This window comes from Manis javanica, chromosome 6 (genome assembly GCF_040802235.1).
Source record: "Manis javanica isolate MJ-LG chromosome 6, MJ_LKY, whole genome shotgun sequence".
NCBI classification, from domain to species: Eukaryota; Metazoa; Chordata; class Mammalia; order Pholidota; family Manidae; genus Manis; species Manis javanica.
In genome coordinates, this window is record NC_133161.1 from 73,778,411 (window position 1) to 73,802,469 (window position 24,059).

The 24,059-nt window shown below is 38.2% G+C and overlaps 1 long non-coding RNA gene across 1 annotated transcript in view; it reads left to right on the top strand.

Annotated features, from left to right (window-relative positions):
* The window catches only part of LOC118972644 (uncharacterized), a 237,453-nt gene extending 231,355 nt beyond the window's left edge, over positions 1–6,098 (top strand). Inside the window, exon 3 of the long non-coding RNA XR_005061701.2 lies at positions 5,994–6,098. This is a non-coding gene — a long non-coding RNA (uncharacterized lncRNA). The remainder of the gene's footprint in view (positions 1–5,993) is intronic.
* The last annotated feature ends 17,961 nt before the right edge of the window (positions 6,099–24,059 follow it).

Below are 24,059 nucleotides of genomic sequence, written 5' to 3' on the forward strand. Positions count from 1 at the left end.
AAACATAGTATTCTTCATGTAAGTGTAGATTAAAAATTAAAAAAAAAAAAGAAAGAAAGAAAGAAAGAAAAGGGGGATTACTCCTTGATAGGATAAAACTATTGGTAAATCAAAGATCAACGCATGCTTTAAATATCCTTAATGTTGATCACTTAAAGGGTGTCAGATGATTGGCTATGGAGGTACTCTTTTCTGATAATATTCCTTTCTCTTAAAAAAAAAAAACATCAGTTACTGTGTGCTGACCTCCAATGAGTTCTGCACAGTGGTATAGAGAGCATGTCAAAGTGTGGGCAAAGGGTCTTTTTGTTTCTATGCAGAAGATGAAGGCCTAGCTTGGATACCCAGAAAATGAACTAAGATATGATATGAGGAGGAGCTTCCAGCATCAGCACTCTCTGGAGGACTTGTGCCAGGGGATGATCATCAAAAAGCCTCCACAGGGATCTGGACGATGCTGCGATTGTGGCTGCATCCAGCCCACCATCTCCTGGACTTGCCATAGGAATGAGGAGGGAGATGTCTAGGCTGGCATGTGCATACAGTGAGACAACGAATTTGACCGTATCTGTACTGTTGGAACTCAACCAGGAGTTGGGAGGGGTGCAAGTTGTAGCACTCCAAAATCTTATAACTATAGATTATCTACGGTTAAAAGAACATATGGGATGTGAACAGATCCCAGAAATGGGCTGCTTTAATTTGTCTGATTTCTCTCCGACTGTTCAAGCACAGCTGGACAATATTCATCATATCACAGACAAATTTTCACAAATGCCTAGGGTGCCTAAATGGTTTTCTTGGCTTCACTGGAGATGGATGGTAATTATAGATTTGCTTTGTTTATGTCACCCTATTCCTATTATGTTAATATGTGTGTGCAAATTAGTTAGTAGTTTAAAACCTATACATACTTAAGGTACTCTACAAGAAGGTATGTCAAAGAAATAATCAATCCTCCCATGTTTTCTTCCATATGCTACCTCTATAGCTTTTCTTCTTCCTTCCTAATTACAACCCTTAAATAGAATTCGTGCCTCGTATCGAATTTACCGAGTATCATAATTCCTCCAGGTGGTAAAGATACCTCGAGACAAGTGCTGGGCATAGAAGCCACAGGGCATGAATCTGCAAAGAAGTAAAAAGGTAACCTTTTCAAACAATATTGCTTCTCTCTCACTTACCAACTTTACATTTCCCTGTATGGCCCCGGAAGATGACTGGTTAGCCAGAGACGGGTAAGATTCCTCAAGGGAGGAACAACCTAAGACAGGCACAGTCGCAGGGGGGCCATCAGGTGAGAATTTGGGGATCAACAGAGGTGAGGCTCAGAACCTCACCCCCCCTGCTTTGAGAGAAATCTTCTGCATCCATGGATGTTTTGCTGCCCTTGTCTAGCCTGGATTAATACTTAGTCCATAGGCACACATCTGATCATCTGATCATCTACATTTGCCCTCTTTACAGCACTAAACTATGTTTTCTACCTTTATCTCGCATCTACCTACCACTTCAGCATTTTATTAAAAATAAAAATAATAGTAATAATAAAGGGAGAAATGTGGGATCAACATATAAATCAAGTACAAAAATCAAACGAATATTCATATTTGACCTGATTGTTTATAGGTCATAATGCGTGATCAAAACCGAAAGTTTCTGTGATTACTGCCCTTGTACTGTTCACCATGTAAGAATTTATTCACTATGTAAGAATTCGTTCACCATGTAAGAACTTGTTCGTTATGCTTCAGAAGATTGGAGACTGATGAGAATTAGGGTTGAGATGGATTAATGATTGTACATTGAGCATTGACCCCCCTATACTGAATTTTATTGTTGTTAACAACCATTTGATCAATAAATATGAGAGATGCCCTCTCAAAAAAAGAAAAAAGTAATCATCAGATTTTATATACTTGACAGTTACTCTCAAAACATACATAATTCACAAAAGTCCCAGAAACCTGGGCCATGAAGAGACTTAGTGAATTCTCTCTCAAGTTGGCCAATTTATGCCACCAAAAATCAGTATTTTTATTTCTGCCTCAACTGTTAGGCTTTATGACTGAGAGTGCCTTTATGTTGTTCTCTTTGCCTGCTTACCTACTTGCTTATTTGTTATCTTTTCCAATTTCATCTCTTTCATCTGTGCATAGTTGAGAGAAATAGTTGCAAAAAAGAAAAAAGCTATTTTATTTTTTCCCCTACAATTCCCTTTCTCAATGATTCAGGTTTCCTAAAAGGAGAACATGAGGTAAGGCATACATTCTAATCTTATTGAATGTGGGGCCTTCAATTATTTCAGAGACACGAGTGAGAATAAAAAGACAGCAAGGCAGGAAAAGAGAGGAAGTGGTGCATTGCAGAGCTGACTACTGGGAAATAGGACTTGGTTACACTGCTAGAGGAAAAGAAGACAGCTTACCTGGCTTCATCTATCTCCATTCCATAATTGGTTAAAACTAAACCCAAAGGGCATTAACATTTTCGTGTTATGTTACCTGGCCACTCCAAAGAGCCCTCTGGGAAGCCAGATTCCTTAACGATTTTCTTGCCAATGGGTTTCAGTCCCCAGGCAAGTTCGCTATGGATTCAGTGTGACCAAAGAAAATGACAGTAAAACGTTCTTGGGGTGAAAGGGTTATACTCAACCTTATTTCCATGGTGACAGGTCAGTCACTAGAAGCCCATTCACTCAGAGCGAGTCTGTATGCAGCAAGCCAGTCTCTGCCTCTGGGCCCCTCTGTCCACACAGCCGTCCTGCACTGCCATCCTCTGGGCCTCTCTGCCTGCACAGCCATCCTACACAGTTGTCCCACACAGCCGTCCTCTGGGCCTCTGTCCTTGGTGCTGCCACCACTCCAGCCTCTGCTTGCTCTCCTGCAGCCTTGAAGCCCTGCCGCCGTGTGCCTCACAGAGCACTGGGCGGAGCTCTTTTTTATAGAGTCAACAGCCATGTATTGCCCACAGGTGTGCAGTGAGCTAGTCAACCAGGGCCAGGTGAGAATCCTGGCCACAGGAACTCTCATTTTATCCACATGATACAGCAGCTAATTAACAAGAGGGAAAGGCTCTCATCATCGAGGCGAGAGGAAAGCTGCAGTGTGTGAAGAGCTATCAGGGAGGCAGGCACTGTCCTATTTTGGTTTGCGAGCATGGGGGAGGGGGGCAATGGGGGTGAACTGCACAGGGGTCCCACATCACTTGTGCTGGCCGAGTCTATGTGCCTTTCTCCATCAACCTGACTCAATCAACCCGTTTCGATTTGGTATCTAAGAATGTCTTCCATGTTTAGGATGGTTCTGTCTACTCAGAACACTTTTCTGAGGATTAATTTTACAATCTGAGGTAGTTCAAGCCATCCCATTGGGATGCCACTTCCCACTCTTTTCTAGAGGCCCCTCATGTTCAGATGGTCCAGATGGTTCGGTCTTACCATTTTGTCTAGATTCTTTCACATACCTTTCTCCCTCAGGGGTTCATGCCACCTTCCACACTGCAGAGTGCAAGCAAGTAGTTCCTGGAGGGAGTCAAATGGTGTCTTAGCTTTGACTATTGTGACAAAATACTACTGGGGTCTTGGAAGTACTTGGAAAAGTCCTGGCGGCTGGAACACAGAGATGGTGTTGTCAGCACAGTCAGGTGCAGGAGGGCCCTCCTCCTCACTGCAGACTGCCGCGTTCTCACGTGCTCACGCGGCAGAACACATTGAGCCTGCTCTCTGCTATCTTGTAAGGTCGCCTACAAATACCATTAGACCTCAACATGGGAATTTTAGGGAGCCTCAAACCTTCAGTCCATAACAGCTGGAAACATTCTCAATTTGAGCTAATTGATCTTCTCCTTACAGTTATCCTGACATAGGAAACTCCACAAATTGAAACAGTACTTTACCAGAGGCCTTACCCAATATGTAAGGCTTATTAAGATTTTAAAGTCTGATGATAATTTAAAAATGTGTATTTCTTGTTAAAATATCTTGTTTTTATTATAGGGCTAAAAAGAATGCATTATTATTATGGAAAATTTGAATAGAAGGAAGTATTTCCCTACCCTTTTGTTACCTCCCACCCTAGACTCAGAGTTTAAACAAGTCTTAAACCTTGTTTCAAGGAGAATGGAATTTATTTCCAGTTTTACCTGTAGCAGACTGAAGACTATATTGATCTGCTAAGCATGGGTTATTTTGGACTTTCAGACCACAAGACGTACAAGTCAAACGCTCTTACGTTTTTAAGATCTTTTTTCCCACAGTTAGGTTAGCATGAGCTTGTCATATGCACATGTTTCGTCCTTTGGCCTCTGTTGATAATGGGCATAGAGTTGAGAGAAGCAGCAGTCAAAGGTGCACTCCACATGTCCCTTTCTGGCAATGCCGTGAGACCTTTTCCTCCTACTGAACAAGTCCGCTTTGTCCTGAAAGAAAGAAGGCGGTTCTCTCTGCCTGTTGAGCAAGTTCAATTTAAAATCTTGTGGGAAGAATTTCACAGCATGCAAGCAGAAACAATTTTACTGCCTCTATTTTCAGAATCTCTTCAAATTACAATAATATGCCCAAGAAACATATGAGAAAAAACAATTGTCTGGGGCTGAAACAGAGGTTTTACATTTTAAATCAAAGTTAAAAAAATCACTTTGCTCCCCAAAACTGTAACTTTTCTTGAAGTATGGTATTTAAAATTGGAAAATAAACTCTTCAGAACAAAGAAAAAAATACTTGGGTAAAATAACTCTTTTCTATAAATCTCAGACTCCTCCAGATAAAAAAGCCTCTCATAGCTTGTATGATGTTTTTTAAATGAATTATGGTATTAATATGCATTGAAATTTCTCTATTTCATTTATTTTATTATTAGGTAAAAATTATATATTACTCACTTTTAGTGTTCATCACGCTTAAGGAAAACATCTGAATAAGGAAAGATTTAGTTCCCATGTTTCATAATCCTCTATGAAGATTGTGTTCACATTTTTGCATTTATATTTTGATTGACGTGACTGAGGTTTATTATGATCCAAATGAGGATATGATACAATATATTGTTTTACAAAGCAGCACTTCTTTTTAGTTATGTTTCTTATGGTGAAATTAAAATTTGTTGCTTCTAATATTTACAGTGAGAGATAGGCCTGGAAATTAAAATTGGTTACATCTGTGTAGACCTCAAAAATCGTTATAGAAAATTTACAAATGAAGTAGGCAACTTGACAGATAACCACCGTTAGACATTTGGGAGCTGAGGAGTTGATTGATTAGTAAATTAATTAATTTTTATGCATAATCTATTTCCTGAGCAGAATTATTTGAGGATTTTAAAAAATGTTTACATATGCATGTTTAATGATGAATTTAGGCAGGGGGTAATCAGGTACTAATACACCTGGCTGTGAGAGCAATTGCTAAGTAGATACTGACTTGCCAGTACAAGCTATAGAACGTTGCTAGGGTTGCAAGACTCAGTGGCATGAGGATGAAAGTCTGTTTAGAGCCCTAGCCAATTCTCTGCTATTCTAATACAATGATTCACTCAAATAATTTCTCTTTCATTAATGGGATAATCCAAATAATTTTGTTTCATTTAAGTACTTGGCCTTGCTTTCTGAAATAATAAAAATAGGCATATTACAAATACAAAAAGAAAAATCATTTATACCTTAGCAAGAATGTGATAGTAAAATTTTTGGCTTCTTAAGAAAAAGGAGACTTTATCAGACATTAAAACATTTCTTTAAATGCATTAAGTGCTTCTCCAGAGTTGAGTCACTAACAACCTGAAATCTATAGAAAATATCTTAAACTGAAATTCAAAGATGGGAAAAATATCTCTGGGTAACTAAAATAGTCATCATAGAACTTGTCTGATAAAACCAGCATAAAATAACTAACACAACAAGCCCATGAACAAAAAGCCAATCTGGATGGAGATATTCAGCTCTGCATTATTAGGCCTCCTCCTTCTAATAAAGTTTTTGGCTGTCTCATTTCCCAGCTCACTGCCAACTGGAAACCATCACTAAGCAGAAACTAGCACCACTACAGGCACGTGCACTGAAACAAGGAGAGTGAGAAACCCGACCACATTCAATCAACAGAGGAGAAAAAGTTGTCTAAGGTAACCTGAGAACATGTAAACGACCTGTAAGTGCCAGTCACTGACTGTAAGAACATCACTGAAATATCTCACATTGAAGTAAGGAACATGCAAAGTACTATAATCTGTTTACTAATTTGGAAAATTCTATTTTTAAACATATTATTTTGACAATAGCCAGCAATTTGTCCAGCAGTAAATATTGCTTTTTACCTTTTGTTAGAATATAAAAAGTTTGTCATATCGTCCCTCAGTGAGATCCTATGTCAAACCCTCCAGGTTGAAGTCCGAAAATACCAAGTGTCTGGGTGACATAGTGTAATGCAGACTCATGGTGCTGCTGGTTAGTGGTAAATGGCAAGAATAAGCTAGTAAATGTGGACATGCAGCAATTACAACTTTGACAGAAAAAAATCACTGAAATATGGTAGGATATAGGCAAGTTTCTTAACAGCATTGTGGAAATAAAGAAAAAAACAGCTGTCAAAAATAATGTTAATAAATTTTAGTACATTTACTCAATTGTATAAAACTATGAAAATGAAATTTTTTCCATTCGATTTTATCTACTGACAATATATACATAAGTTTACAGAAGATTAGCTCTGTGCTGATTCCATTTTTATTAAATTCATTGCAACCAAAACTAAATAATACATTAAACCCTATTACATCTAAATAGTTGCATATCTTGGTCATCATCTAGTGTTGGAAAAAAAATATATTTCTGAAACTTGAAAATATTTAACAAAAGAACTAAATGTATTTAAAACAATGTACTAAGTATGGGAGTTTTGCTATATAGTGACTGAAAAATACAATAGATTTTCAAAGCCAGTCTTAACACTATTTTAAACTTACAACAGTTATTTTTTTCATAGGATGCTAAAATATTAGAGAGGAGAGAAAACATTTATTGTCAATAACTTAACAAAATATTTTAAGGTCAAAATTTGCCACTGTCATTATCAACATCAAATGAAAATGTTTTATCTGGGATTTTAAAAAGAAGTCTAGTGTAGGTCGCCAGCTATAAATATATCCCTAACATGCATCCCTTACCCCACTCAGAGAAACACTTCAGAAACAAAAACATAGAAGCCCAAAATACTACAGGGTATCATCAATATGGTTAGTTTTATAAAAATAAGAACTTTCTTAGTAAAATCTTTAAAATACTGTGCGATGACATGAGGAACAGCTATTAAGAAAGTTATGTGAATATTAGAGTGAAGAACATAAAAATAATTGGCAGAGTTAAACTGTTTTCTTTTCACTAAGTTGGGCATTCTAAATTGACCCTTTCTATGATTAGTTACGTGCTTATCTACCAGAAAGTTCTAAATTTAAAAGCAAAACTTTTGGGCAAAAAAGCCCCTTCAAAATATAGCTTAGTATTTTTAAAAGAACTTTGGAGTATAATGTACATTTATGTGGTTCAAAGAGCAAAAACAAATAGGGATAGTCGAGTTTTTCTTCTTAGCCTTCATCTACCCAGTTTCTTATATATTCTTCTAGACTTTATGATTATACAAGAAAATAAGCATATGTATTTTTATCATGCCCTCTCTTTGTATACAAAATGTGTCATTTTATACATACTGTTCAAATGTTGACTTCTTTCAAGTAATATTAGTCTTGGAATTCTTTCCATGTAAATACATCCAGTACATCTTCATTTAAAAAGAAAAATAGCTGCCTGGTGTTCCTTTATATGAACTCACCATAGTTAACTTGCAGTCCCTTATTGGTGAATGTTTGTGGCAGGCTTTGTCCGTATTTGCCAATATTCACTTCCTATTCTTTGAGATCAGTTCCGTATCCTGTGAAGAAAGTCCTGGCCCTGTGTCTTCTTCTAACCAATGAAGTAGGAGAAAGAGTGAATGCTCTGTTCTGCTCTCTTTTCCTCCTTTCCCTCCCTCTCCAATAGAAAATGAAAACAGTACAATTCTAGATGTATCCTTTTTATCAACCTGGGATCTAGAAGGAACAGAGTGATTTGGACGTGTGCTGAACACCTGTGTGAATGAGAAACACCACAAAGCATATGCTTCATTTGCTACCATGGCATTAACCTAGATGGTCATGACTGATGCGGAAAGTGTACCAGGATGTGTGAGCTGCCCTCACACAGACCCTGCAAGTCACTGGCAGCCTGGTGAGGAAATGAGTGGTGAGAAAAGTGTTGCTAGAGCTGGAAGGACACAGCTCTATGCTTTGAAGAAAAGTGATAAAACTGTTGCTTGCAATAACTTGGAAAGTCATTAACATCCTGTACAGTTTGATGGACACGTTGGAAAACAGAATCCTAGTAGTATGGGTTATCTACTGTTAGTTGTACTTAAAAGGAATGCCAAGATGTAATGAGCCTAGGGGGGAAACTGCCAGTTTGAAAGAACTGGAAAGAGAGACAGACTTGAAAATAAGAAATCAAGACACAATTTCCTCTAGGAAATCTCAAGAATTAAGAGAAAGTCTTTGAAATCAGCCTTGTAGAAAGGTCATATAAAACATATGTACTGTATAACAATTGCTAAAATGTCTGAACAGGTTAAGTGGCAAGGCATACATTCTTTTTTCATTGGAAAAATGTTAGTGAAAAATGACTAAGAATGTGACTTTCTTACAAAAAAAAAAAAGAAACAAAGCCCTGAAAGCTCAAGGTACCTGCAATTAAGTATATTTAGAGAGGCAAGGCTTGAGAAGAATTGTGAATGTGCCTATTTATAAATAAATTGAGAGAATTAGTATATTAAGAGAAACACTAGCCTGGCCTTAAGTAGACTGTTATGTTTCCAACTGTCTGTGGGCAGAAAATGGGCTGAGAAAGCTTTTCACCACTTAAAAAATTATACTGTCATGTGTCTTCTTCAGTTGTAGCCAGGGAAGATAATGGAGAGAGAACGACCTCCCAGAGGGTGGGTTCAAGGACCACGGGCAGCAGGGAACCCATGACCTGACCACTGTCTTCAAGAGGACAAATCAGAGCCCTATCAGTGATCATTCGCCACCCCCAGGACAGAGCTCATTTCTGTATGTGGCCAGCATGAATTGACATTGCTAAATGAGTAACCAGTGTGTGTTTCTGTATTTCTCGATCTGAATGGAAATGTTTGAGCAGGTATGCTGGCCTTATTTCCCTTCTGTATGTCTGGCAGAGAGTGTCTGCATATGATGAACTCCTGGAATCACCTAGGGCTTTGAGCTCAAAGCACTAAATGAGTGGAAGGTTTGGGTCATTTTCCTTGGGAGGAGGTGAGTATGAGAAAGAGAAAGAAAACCAAATATTTGCTGATATGAAGGGAAAGACTGTGGTAATGCCTACTACAGTTCACCAGTATTCAATTCCCTACTCTGCAAGAGAATTATGTTCAAATTCCTTATCTCATTAGGGCCGAAACTGGCTGAATGCCTTGCTTTTGCCAAAGAAATGTAAATAGAACTGATATAGTCAGTATCTTTACAGCACAGGGATACTTCTGTTACCTCAGCCCTCAAAGTTTGTCAGGTCCTATTGCATAAGTTAGACTCTAGTAGGAAGATACATTCTTTAAGCAGTATCTTAATGAGTATATAAATGAGAAATAAAATTTTACTGTTTTAAACCATTGCAATTTTGGTATTGTCTGTTACTTCAGCATACCTAGCCTAACCTGATACATGAGTTACTTTCAGACTTTTTCTATGACAAATACAGGTACATGGCTTATACATACCATTTTGAAAATGTGTAACTAGACTTAATAATTCCACTTTTTTGAGAATTTAAACTATAAGTCAAAGTGTATAGTTTTGATATGTAGCCAAACTGCCCTCCATTACAATGCTATCAATTTATATTTACTTACTAGGAATTTGTTTATTCAGACTTGACAAGAAAGTGTATTATCAAAAATTTGGATAGTCAATCTGGAAAGCTAAGATTTTTCAAATGAGTGAAAAAAAATGTTGGCTTCATCATTTAAAGAAAGCATTTTATAAAATGGATGTTCAACATGTTTCCATTGTTGTGTGCTATTTGAAGCCAATACAGGTATGGACATCAAAACCTCAACTTTTATAGAATTATAAATGTAGACACTTCCATTGAAGAGTTTCATATCTAATTTTTAAAATGTGTGATATCTGATTGATTAGGGAAACTACTGATTTAAGTAAATGTATACATTTATTGAGAAAATTAAAATAATGAAGGAGAAACATCATGTGATTATAATGTTAGATGTATAAATAACATTTGATAAGATTCAGAATTCATTTGTGGAAAAAAATTCGATAAACTGGGAATATAAGATAATTTCCTTAATCTGATAAATGGTATCTATAAAATATATTTGAAAGACATTCTAGTTAATGGTGAAATATGGAAAACTTCCCACTAGAGATGGGAATAAGATGAGAGTGGCAGCTTATGACACTTCTATTAAACATTGTATTAAACATCTTAATCAATTCTATAAGTCATGAAAAGGAAAGAAAATACAAAAGAATTAGATACAGATCCACCATTATTAATAGATGACATGACTGTGAATAGAGAAAAATCCAAAAAGAATGAATAAACAATAGTAACAAGGTCACTGGATAGCAGATAAGTATATAGAAGACAATTCCATGTCTGTTTCTAAGCAACTAGAAATGACATTGTATAAAGTTATTAAGAATGCAGAGAAAAAGATAGTTGAGTAGGAAGGCAAGGCAGAAACCTCCTCCCCAAAACACATAAAACACGAAAATAAAGCAAATACAACTAAACCTGCAAATGACATGAAGACTGAAGAACTCACTACCCACATCTGGGGAAGAAGAGGAGACCTTACAGAAAAGGGTATAGTGGTAAAGCCAAGGCCTGGTAGGACCCAAGGCCTCCCCCAATCCCAACCCACAGGTGGGAGAAAGAGGAACAGAGCAGGGATGGGGTAGGAGCCCAGAATCATTGAACACCTGGACCTGGAGATCTGCCCTGGGAGTATGAGCCCACATTAGTGGTGCTCTGCTGATTAGTGAGGCTGGACAACAAAGACAGGCAGAACTGGGGAAGCTGAGATTCCAGCTGCTTGTGGAAAATAGGCATGCACTACTGGCCCCCAGAGTCAAAAGCAAAGTGAGCAGTTTGAAAGACTTCCAAGCATGGGAGGGGTGCCAGATGGGCACGTTTTGGCCAGAGCTCTGATCTTAGGAGAAAGGGCAGGTGGACAATATGTCCCCAGCCCACCCTCAGACCAACAGGTTGGCAAATCTCAGGAGCCTCTGATGTTCTATCTGCCCTCTGGCAACATAGCCTGAAGGCTCTTCCCTGTGTGCACAGCTGGCATTCAACCCACTTGGCCCAGCAGTAGTGTCAGACTTTGCTCCCAGGTAGGCAGAGGAAGGGCCTATCAGCTTTCTCAGCTCCATCTGAGTCCAGCAAGGGAGGTGCCTGCAGGAGCCAGCCCCAGGAGCTCCTTTCTCCTCACAGGCACTGGGTCCTGCATGCCTGCAGGCCCTGCCATTGCTTTAGGCCAAGTGAAGTGTGGCCCCACCCACAGCAACTCCAGCAGCACAGCCCCATGACTTCTCCCTGTGCATACAAATGGCCCACTTGGCCCAGCAGTGGTGTCAGACTTTGCTGTCGGGTAGGCAGAGGGAGATCCTCCAGCTTTCTTGGCCGCATTTTGACCAAGCTATGGAGATTCCTGCGGCCAGCCCCAGAAGCTCCTTCCTCCTCATAAGCATGAGGACATACATGCCCATGGCCCCCACCATTACTGCAGAGCAGTCAGAGGCAGTCCTGTCCATAGCAACTCCAGCATAGACTTCTGCGCTGATCACAAAGACATGGCTGGAGCAAACTGCCTGCCTGATCAGACCACCACAAACCAGACAGCAAAATGGCACTGCTCACAGCAGGCCAAAAAGTAAAGTGAAGAGATCCACACTGGAAATTAAAGAGTCTTGGGCTTCTGGACACTAGAAGGAGCCTCCTTCATAAAGCTATTACTACCTAGGAAGAAACAAAGAAACACTAGCAAAATGATGAAACAAAATAATATGTTCCAAACAAATCTACAAGACAAAGCACCAGAAAGAGAGCTGAATGAAACAGAAATTACCAATCTCTTTGATGAAGACTTCAAAGTAAAAGTCATAAACATGCTCACATATCTACAGAAAAATATGCAAGATCTCAGGGAGGACTTCAACAAAAGGAAGAACTGCAAAAGAAATGATAGCTGAAGAATACAATATCTGAAATGAAACATGCAATGGAGAGATTTAATAGCAGATTATCATAGGTTAAAGAAATTGTAAATGATATGGAAATTAGGGAAAAGGAAAACAATGGGGCCAAAAAGCAGAGAAAAACGGATCTCTAGGAATGAAATAATAATAAGAGAGCTGTGTGACCAATCCAAACTGATCAATATTTGCATAATAGGGATCCCAGGAGAAGAGAGAAACAAAGGGATAACAAGTCTCATTGAGGAAACAATTGTTGATAACTTCCCCAGTCTGGTGAAGGAAATAGACACTCAGGTCACAGAAGTGAAGAGAGCCCCTAACAGAAGGAACCCCAGGAAGACAACACCCCAGGAGCTATAATAATTAAAGTGGCAAAGATCAAGGATAAGAAAAGGAATTGACAACAGCCAGAGAGAAAAAAAGATTATTTATAAAGGAAACCCCATCAGGCTATCAGCAGACTTCTTAGTAGAAACTTTACAGGCCAGAAGGGAGTGGCATGATACATTTAATGTAATTAAACACAAGGACCTCCCACCAAGAATAGTCTACCCAGCAACATTATCATTTAAATTTGAAGCAGGGATTAAACAATTCCCAGATAAATGAAAGTTGAAGGAATTCACCACCACTAAGCCAGCCCTACAGGATATATTAAAGGGACTGCTGTAGATGGAAATATTCCTAAGGCTAAATAGCTTCACCAGTGAAAATTAACACACACTAAAGGTGGTAGACCAATTAATTACCAGGCAAGTATGAAATTAAAATAAAAGAACCAAAGTCAACTACTCACAAAATTAGTCAAGGCATACACAAAAGTGCAGACTATGACATATAATACATAAAAGTGTAGAGTAGGAGGAAGAAATAAAAAGTACCTTTAGATTGTGTTTGAAATAGTGTAATCAGAAATTTAAGATAGACTGTTATATAGTAATGAAGCTATCCTTGAACCTTTGGTAACCACAAAACTAAAGCCAACAATAGGTACAAAAGAAAAAAAGAAAACCCCAATCACAGTACTAAAGAAATCCATCAAATAACAAGAGAAGAGTATAAGAGAGGAAAAAGGGAACAGAGAGGAGATATAAAAACAACCAGAAAACAATTAATAAAATGGGAATAAGTACATATATATAAATCATCACCTTAAATGTAAATGGACTGAATGCATCTATCAAAAGACAGAGTAGAAGAAAGGATAAGGAAACAAGACCCATCTGTTTGGAAGTAGATCAGATAGAAAAAGATATTTCATGCAACTAATGAGGAGAAAAAAGCAGGGGTAGCAGTACTTATATCAGACAAAATACACTTCTAAACAAAGAAAGTAACAAGAGACAAAGAAAGACATTATATAATGATAAAAGGGTCAGTCCAAGAAGAAGATATAACTATTATAAATGTCTATGCATCCAGTTTAGGAGCAACTAAATATATGAAACAAATACTAACAGAATTAAAGTGGAAAAGAAATGTAAAGTGGAAAAGAGACTGTAAATTGGTACAACCATTGTGGAAAATAATATGGAGTTTCCTCAAAAAAATAGAAATACCATTTGACCCAGTAATTCTACTCCTAGGAATTTACCCAAAGCAAATAAGACCCCGGGTTCAAAAAGACATATGCACCCTTATGTTTATCACTGTACTATTTGCAACAATCAAGATATGGAAGCAGTCTAAGTGTCCATCAGTAGATGAATAGATAAAGAAGAGGTGGTACCTATACACAATGGAATGTTATTCATCCATAAGAAGAAAACAAATCCTACCATTTGCAACAACATGGACGGAGCTAGAGGATATTATGCTTAGTGAAATAAGCCAGGTGGAAAAAGACAAGTACCAAATGACTGCACTTATTTGTGGAGTATATAAACAAAGCAAAACAGAAGGTACAAAAGAGCAGTAGACTCATAGACACCAAGAAGGGACTTGTGGTCACCAAAGGGGAGTGTTGGTGAGGGGAAGGCAGGGAGAGGAAAGGAAATAAAGGGGCACAATAAGTCACAATATCATTTAGTCATGGGCACAGCAGTACAGCACAGAGAATACAGTTAATGATTTTGTAACATCTTACTACATTGATAGTAACCACACTAAAGGGGGTGAGGATTTAATACTATGGGAAATTGTTGAATCACTGTGCTGTATATTTGAAACCAAAATAAGATAGTATATCAGTGATGCTTTAATATAAATAATTACATAAATGTTTACAAATAAAAATAAGGATTGTCCACTAAGTAGGGAAAATGTTACCATCTCACAATATATAAAACCCAGCAAACTTTTAGGAATAAATCTAATAAAATATGTACTATCAGAATTTTTCAACAGCTATACCTCAAAACTGTCTCTAAGTGAGAACCACTGCTCTATAAAAAAGTTGCTATAGCATCAACAACAAAAATTAAAGTAGGTTTCAAACAGGTACACTTTTATAAAACATCTGTTTTGCTAACCAGAAGAAATCTGAAGAGGATTTTCACTTTTACAAAAAAAAAAAAAAAAGTAAAACCAAAATAGCATATAGCATTTATTTTGCAGCAAAACATTATAGAGGCAGTGTGTGCCCAACCAGTGAGAGTGGCATCAGCAAGCTCCATCATCCCTGGTGGCTATACTCAGCATCTCAGCATCAAGCCACATTAGACTTGAACTCTGTCTGTGAGCATCTATGCTTTATTGTGATTTATTTTGTACATCATGAGCAAGATATGTCCGAAGGTATCAGAAAAGCCTAAGAGAGGTTATTTTTCAGGTCTGGGGATTCTCAAAATTTTTTTCCATATAAATAGTAATTGCTTCTTTGCTTTACATTATTACAGCTTACTTTTGGACAGTGGGGGAAACCTGTATAGGGATTTATGATGTTTATTAACTGAAAGACTCAATACTATAAGGATTGAGCCCTACATAAATTGATATTTGTCTTTAATTAATTCCAATAAAATGTCTGTATTCCTTTTTTGGAAGTTAAAAAAGTTGGTTTAAAAATTTATACATGGTACTAAGGAGGGTAATTCAAGTTAGAGAAGATGAAGTTGGTCTGTGCTATTATTCTTGCACTCACCAGAAAGTGCCTCTCCTTCCTCTGACAGAGTGAGGGAACATCCAATTTCCTTTGATGCCATAGTTTGTCAAAATACCTTTAACTCCCATTCCCTATTGATAGTCTCTGTAGTTCCCTTACTGGAGGGGTAAGAAACCATGTGTTTGTATGTTTGTTTTCTCTAGGGGCCCTTTACTTGCTTCACCACTTAGGCTAGGGAGTGTGGATAGCTAAATTAAAGTTCCCTTAAAGTTTATCCATATTGTTAAAGCCTATACTCCTCAAAGATCTTGATCCCGTGGGCAAATGAACCTGCTTATAGTTCTAACTTTAAATAAATAACTAATCTCTAATCAAACTAATACAGCTCAGCAAGACCAACTAATTGATGTCTCTGCTTCCAAGAACCCTAGACAAAGAAAGCCTGGCTTTCAATCTCATACTCATATCTAGATGACCCTTTCCTGTTTTCCTGAGTGCCTTTCCCAGTGATTTTCTAACTCATCAAACTCCCAATCTCAAGGTAAGTTTCTGGCAAGCTTTCTCAGCCTTCTTATTCTGAGTTAGGTACTTACCTGCCATCTTGAAGCTCTGCTTATTTCTTTCTCATGGAACACTGTATTATAAACACTGTGTTAGCAAGATTTTAAAGTCAATACATCTGTATTCACTTGGACTAAGCTTTATAGCCAAATAGACTCCAATGTCTCAAAAACAACAGAGTTTTCTTAATCACTCAGGTAATAGTCTAAGGTAAATATGTCTGGTTCTCAGAACTTATCCATGAATGGAGGCATCATCTACTCTTTCTAGGGCACCATAGTCACTCACATTTAGTGGCAGAAGGAGAAAGAACAAGAAATATGTACAGGTAGACATCTGGTCCAGGCCTAGGAGTAGTATGCATCACGCTAGTTATCATCCCTTGCATAGAGCTCCATTAGTCTGTTTAAGTGCAAGGGACTCTGGGAAATGTAGATTAGCTACATGGTTGTGTTGCTCATAACAAAGTCTCTACTGTAATCTTTAAGTCAAGTTAATTGTCTTTAATGAATCCTCTTCCCTTTCCTGTAGTCCTAATCTCTTTCATTATATTTCCCTCACACAATTCTCTGAAGCTATAAAATGTAGTCTTCCTTTAACTCCATTTGACTATGACCGTTGACATAGGTGGAATCAAAGGAAGACGAGCCAGCTCTTTGGTAGCACTATCTAGATGATAGGCAAATACACCTTCTCCCGACTAAGCTGCATTCATCTCTACCATTTCGCTGGTCTAGATCCACAATATTGTGCAACCTGTTTTGAAAGTCCAATAACTCATTTTACCACCATATAACAACACCTTTTTATTAAACATGCTTTCCAGAAATTTAACAGTTTTCAAAATCCATGAATCTGGTACTGATATTTTCTGAAGGCTTCATGATATAAATATTTATATAGGTTTCCATTTCATAGGGATTAAAATTAAATCCCAATATGCTGTTCAATGTCTTTCATACTTGGTATCTATTTTTAACAGCTTTCCCTCACCATCTGACCTCTCTATACTCCAGAAAGAGGATACTATTCCCTACTCCTTGAATAAAACATGCAATTTAGATCTTGACTTTTTCCTTCCTCTGCCAAAAACAGCCTTTCACCTTCTCTTATTTTCTTCTTGTGCCTTCCTGATATAACTATCCTTAAAGACATAACTCAAATGTCATCCTTCGCAAGGCTTCTCTTTCTTACTATTCATAATCTCAGATGATCAATCACTTTTTTCCTTCTTGCTCCTGCAGGAAATGTTTATAGTTGCTTTATAGCATTTATCACCATGATCTTGCATTGCATTTATTTGTGAATGTGGCTTTTTCCCTTTACCAAGGATAGACTGTGAGATTCTTGATAGTAGTTACAGCATCTTATATATATTTGTTCCTCCAGTGTGTTACACAAGTTAAATACTTGTGAGGCTAAATTTTAATAATCCAAGTACCTTTTTATCAATGTTCTATGTAAAAAAACAGATTCTTTCTCCTTGATTCCTATGAAGAGAGATCAGAAATACTTCTCAGGAATTAAGAAGTCCAGGTCTAAAAAGTGTAAAAAATATTTAAGATATGTTAAACATAACTAACTAAATGAATATTTTAGAATAGCATTAATCAGCTGTTGTAAATGGATATTGCTTATAACTATAAAGCCATATAACCTAAGCCATATGAGCTTTACTAAGGGTACACCATGAGTATTTTAAAATTCTGTGTAGATATACTTCAAGATATGAGTGATCTATATTCTAAGAATGTATTTTCTATGGTTATGAATGTGGGGGAAAAACCTACTGGAAAATATATAGATGAATGCAAATTTGCCTTTAAAGGGCTTATGCAAGAAAGACCAGTAAGGCAGTTTATCAGTGACTGATAAATAACTTGTAAGTTAAAAGACTTTTATAGATGCCAGAATTAGGTTAGAACAACCTTTGGTCAATGGAGAATGCCAACTTTTGCCTTTCTTCTAGACCCTCTCAGCCCCTACACACAGATGCAGACTAACTAATCCCTTTGTTATTCAAGGGTATATAAAAGGAGCACTAGGTCCACCACTGGGTGAATGTAGAATGCATCTCACTGCTAAAGCTCTGTTGTTCCATGTGTATAGGAGCCTCGAGCACCCACTTGGTCCTGAAAGGCAAACAGCCACAACCCTCTGCCCCATTGCCTTGGCCTGGGGTTTTGCCTCAGCAAATAGGCCTGGTACTACAGCTGTCTGCTACAGCTGAAGGCCAACCTAGAATTTCAGGTTTACTGTTAGCAGCTCTGATACTTTAACACTGTCTGAAGCTCTATCCTCAGAGTGATGAATCACTTTCTATACTAACACTATTTAGGATATAATAAAGATAAGCTTTCCACCTCAGACCAGTTTTCCCTATTAACTGCTTTCTAGGCTCCATTGCTGATAGTCTAAATTTTGGTCTGGACCTCCAAACAGCATGGTACAGGCATAAAAACAGACATGTAGACCAATGGAACACAATGGAGAGTCCATAATAAAACCTGCACATTTATAGTCAACAAATATTTGACACAGGAGCCAAGAATACATAGTGGGGAGAAGACAGTCTCAACAAACAGTGCTGGGAAAATTGAATAACCACAAGTGGAAAACTGAAAATGGACCCTTGTCTTATAGAACTCACAAATGAACTTGAAATATTTTAAAGATTTTAAGGTCAGATCTGATACCATAAAAGTACTAGAAGAATTCGTAGGAAGGAAACTTCTTGAAATTGGTTTTGGCAATGATTTTTTAGCTATGACACTAAAAGCACAAGCAACAAAAGTAAAAACCAACAGATGAGGAGGGAGCAAAGATGGCGGTGTGAGTAGAGCAGCAGAAATCTCCTCCCAAAACCACATTTATCTATGAAAATATAACAAAGACAACTCTTCCTAAAATAGAGACTAGAGGACACAGGACAACATCCAGACCACATCCACACCTGCGAGAACCCAGCACCTCTCGAAGAGGGTAAGATACAAGCCCCAGCCTGACGGGACCCGAGCGCCCCTACCGCCAGCTCCTGGCAGGTGGAGAGGAGTCAGCAGGGAGAGAGAGAGAGCCCAGGACTGCTGAACACCCAGCCCCAGCCATCCAGACCAGAGCTCAGACACAGTGCATGCACGGGGTCCTGGATACTAGGGAAACAGGGCAGCAGGACCGGTGACCAGGTGCCTGAGGCCCATGCCAGAGAACAAAGAATCGGGAGCGGTTTTTGTTTTTTTTTTGGCGAGTGCTTTTTAGAACCCTTAAAGGGACAGGGACCCCAATACCAGGGAAACAGGGCAGCAAGACCGGTGAGCGGGTGCCTGAGACTGGCGCCTGAGGACAAAGAAAATCATGTGTTTTTCCTTTTTAAATTATTTATTTAATTATTTTTTCTTTCATGTTGCTGGTGTTGTTTTTGTTTGGAGAGTGCTTTTTGGAAGTCTTAAAGGGGCAGGACAGGAGACTTACCCCAGAGGCAGGGAATCTGGGGATCTCTGGGCACTCTAACCCCCTGGGCAACAGGGACCACAGAGGCCCCTTATGGAGATAAATAGCCTCCCAGCCACACCCCCACCAACAGTGCTCCACCATTTTGGAGGAGCAGCCTGAGCCAGGTCATGCCCACAGCAACAGCGGAGATAAACTCCCTAGCAACTGGGAAGGAAGCAGAAGCCCTGTCTGCACACAGCTGCCAAGCACAAGCCACTAGAGGTCGCTATTCTCCCAAGAGAGGAAGGCCACAAACCAAGAAGAAGGAAAGCTCTTCCAGCTGTCACTTGTACCAGCTCTGCAAACTATCTCTACCACCATGAAAAGGCAAAACTACACACAGACAAAGATCACAGAGACAACACCTGAGAAGGAGACAGACCTAACCAGTCTTCCTGAAAAAGAATTCAAAATAAAAATCATGAACATGCTGATGGAGATGCAGAGAAAAATGCAAGAGCAATGGGATGAAGTCTGGAGGGAGATCACAGATGTCAGGAAGGAGATCACAGAAGTGAAACAAACACTGGAAGGATTTATAAGGAGAATGGATAAGATGCAAGAGGCCATTGAAGGAATAGAAACCAGTGAACAGGAACATATAGAAGCTGACATAGAGAGAGATAAAAGGATCTCCAGGAACAAAACAATACTAAGAGAACAATGTGACCAATCAAAAAGCAATAACATCTGTATTATAGGGGTACCAGAAGAAGAAGAGAGAGGAAAAGGGATAAAAAGTCTCTTTGAAGAAATAATTGCTGAAAACTTCCCCAAACTGGAGGAGGAAATAATCGAACAGACCACGGAAATACACAGAACCCCCAACAGAAAGGATCCAAGGAGGACAACACCAAGACACATAACAATTAAAATGGCAAGGATCAAGGACGAAGAAAGAGTTTTAAAGGCAGCTAGAGAGAAAAAGGTCACCTATAAAGGAAAACCCATTAGGCTAACATCAGATTTCTAGACAGAAACCCTACAGGCCAGAAGAGAATGGAATGATATATTTAATGCAATGAAACAGAAGGGCCTTGAACCAAGGATACTGTATACAGCACGACTAACATTTAAATATGATGGTGGGATTAAACAATTCCCAGACAAGCAAAAGCTGAAGGAATTTGCTTCCCACAAACCACCTCTACAGGGCATCTTACAGGGACTTCTCTAGATGGGAGCACTCCTAAAAAGAGCACAGAACAAAACACACAACATATGAAGAATGGAGGAGGAGGAATAAGAAGGGAGAGAAGAAAAGAATCTCCAGACAGTGTATGTAACAGCTCAATAAGTGAGCTAAGTTAGGCAGTAAGATACTAAAGGAGCTAACCTTGAACCTTTGGTAACCACGAATCTAAAGCCTGCAATGGCAATAAGTACATATCTGTCAATAGTCACCCTAAATGGAAATGGACTTAATCCACCAATCAAAAGACACAGAGTAATAGAATGGATAAAAAAGCAAGACCCATCTATATGCTGCTTACAAGAAACTCACCTCAAACCCAAAGACATGCACAGACTAAAAGTCAAGGGATGGAAAAACATATTTCAGGCAAACAACAGTGAGAAGAAAGCAGTGGTTGCAGTATTAATATCAGACAAAATAGACTTCAAAACAAAGAAAGTAACAAGAGATAAAGAAGGACACTACATAATGATGAAGGGCTCAGTCCAACAAGAGGATATAACCATGCTAAATATATATGCACCCAACACAGGAGCACCAGCATATGTGAAACAAATACTAACAGAACTAAAGAGGGAAATAGACTGCAATGCATTCATTTTAGGAGACTTCAACACACCACTCACCCCAAAGGATAGATCCACCAGGCAGAAAATAAGTAAGGACATGGAGGCACTGAACAACACAGTAGAACAGATGGACCTAATAGACATCTATAGAACTCTACATCCAAAAGCAACATGATATACATTCTTCTCAAGTGCACATGGAACATTGTCCAGAATAGACCACATACTAGCCCACAAAAAGAGCCTTAGTAAATTCCAAAATATTGGAATTCTAACAACCAATTTTTCAGACCACAAAGATGTAAAACTAGAAATAAATTCTACAAAGAAAATGAAATGGCTCACAAACACATGGAGGCTTAACAACATGCTTCTAAATAATCAATGGATCAACGAACAAATCAAAATAGAGATAAAGGAATATATAGAAACAAATGACAACAACCACACAAAGCCCCAATTTCTGTGGGATGCAGTGAAAGCAGTCTTAAGAGGAAAGTATATAGCGATCCAGGCACACTTGAAAAAGGAAGAACAATCTCAAATGAATAGTCTAACATCACAATTATTGAAACTGGAAAATGAAGAACAAATGAGGCCTAAAGTCAGCAGAAGGAGGGACATAATAAAGATCAGAGAAGAAATAAACAAAATTGAGAAGAATAAAACAATAGCAAAAATCAACGAAACCAAGAGCTAGTTCTTTGAGAAAATAAACAAAATAGATAAGCCTCTAGCCAAACTTATTAAGAGAAAAAGAGAATCAACACAAATGAGCAGAATCAGAAATGAGAATGGAAAAATCACGACAGACTCCACAGAAATACAAAGAATTATTAAAGACTACTATGAAAACCTATATGCCAACAAGCTGAAAAACCTAGAAGAAATGGACAACTTCCTAGACAAATACAACCTCCCAAGACTGACCAAGGAAGAAACACAAAAGTTAAACAAACCAATTACGAGAAAAGATATTGAAACAGTAATCAAAAAACTACCCAAGAACAGAACCCCGGGGCCGGACGGATTTACCTCGGAATTTTATCAGACACACAGAGAAGACATAACACCCATTCTGCTTAAAGTATTCCAAAAAATAGAAGAGGAGGGAATACTCTCAAACTCATTCTATGAAGCCAACATCACCCTAATACCAAAACCAGGCAAAGACCCCACCAATAGAGAAAATTACAGACCAATATCCCTGATGAATGTAGATGCAAAAATACTCAATAAAATATTAGCAAACCGAATTCAAAAGTATATCAAAAGGATCATACACCATGACCACGTGGGATTCATCCCAGGGATGCAAGGATGGTACAACATTCGAAAATCCATCAACATCATCCACCACATCAACAAAAAGAAAGACAAAATCCACATGATCATCTCCATGGGTGCTGAAAAAGCATTTGAGAAAATTCAACATCCATTCATGATAAAAACTCTCAGCAAAATGGGAATAGAGGGCAAGTACCTCAACAAATAAAGGCCATATATGATAAACCCACAGACAACATCATACTGAACAGCAAGAAACTGAAAGCATTTCCTCTGAGATCGGGAACCAGACAGGGATGCCCACTCTCCCCACTGTTATTCAACATAGTACTGGAGGTCCCAGCCACGGCAATCAGACAAAACAAAGAAATATAAGGAATCCAGATTGGTAAAGAAGAAGTTAAACTGTCACTATTTGCAGATGACATGATATTGTACATAAAAAACCCTAAAGACTCCACTCCAAAACTACTAGAACTGATATCAGAATACAGTAAAGTTGCAGGATACAAAATTAACACACAGAAATCTGTAGCTTTCCTATACACTAACAATGAACCAACAGAAAGGGAAATCAGGAAAACAATTCCATTCACAATTGCATCAAAAAGAAGAAAATATCTAAGAATAAACCTAACCAAAGAAGTGGAAGGCCTATACCTTGAAAACTACAAGTCACTCTTAAGAGAAATTAAAGAGGACACTAACAAATGGAAACTCATCCCATGCTCATGACTAGGAAGAGTTAATATTGTCAAAATGGCCATCCTGCCCAAAGCAATATACAGATTTGTTGCAATCCCGCTCAAATTACCAGCAACATTCTTCAATGAACTGGAGCAAATAATTCAAAAATTCATATGGAAACACCAAAGACCCCAAATAGCCAAAACAATCCTGAAAAAGAAGAATAAAGTAGGGGGGACCTCACTCCCCAACTTCAAGCTCTACTATAAAGCCATAGTAATCAAGACAATTTGATACTGGCACAAGAACAGAGCCACAGACCAGTGGAACAGAATAGAGACTCCAGAAATTAACCCAAACATATATGGTCAATTAATATTTGATAAAGGAGCCATGGACATACAATGGCAAAATGACAGTCTCTTCAACAGATGGTGCTGGCAAAACTGGACAGCTACATATAGGAGAATGAAACTGGACCATTGTCTAACCCCATATACAAAGGTAAACTCAAAATAGATCAAAGACCTGAATGTAAGTCATGAAACCATTAAACTCTTGGAAAAAAAACATAGGCAAAAACCTCTTAGACATAAACATGAGTGACCTCTTCTTGCACATATCTCCCTGGGCAAGGAAAACAACAGCAAAAATGAGCAAGTGGGACTACATTAAGCTGAAAAGCTTCTGTACAGCGAAAGACACCATCAATAGAACAAAAAGGAACCCTACAGTATGGGAGAATATATTTGAAAATGACAGATCCGATAAAGGCTTGATGTCCAGAATATATAAAGAGCTCACACGCCTCAACAAACAAAAACAAATAACCCAATTAAAAAATGGGCAGAGGAACTGAACAGACAGTTCTCTAAAAAAGAAATACAGATGGCCAACAGACACATGAAAAG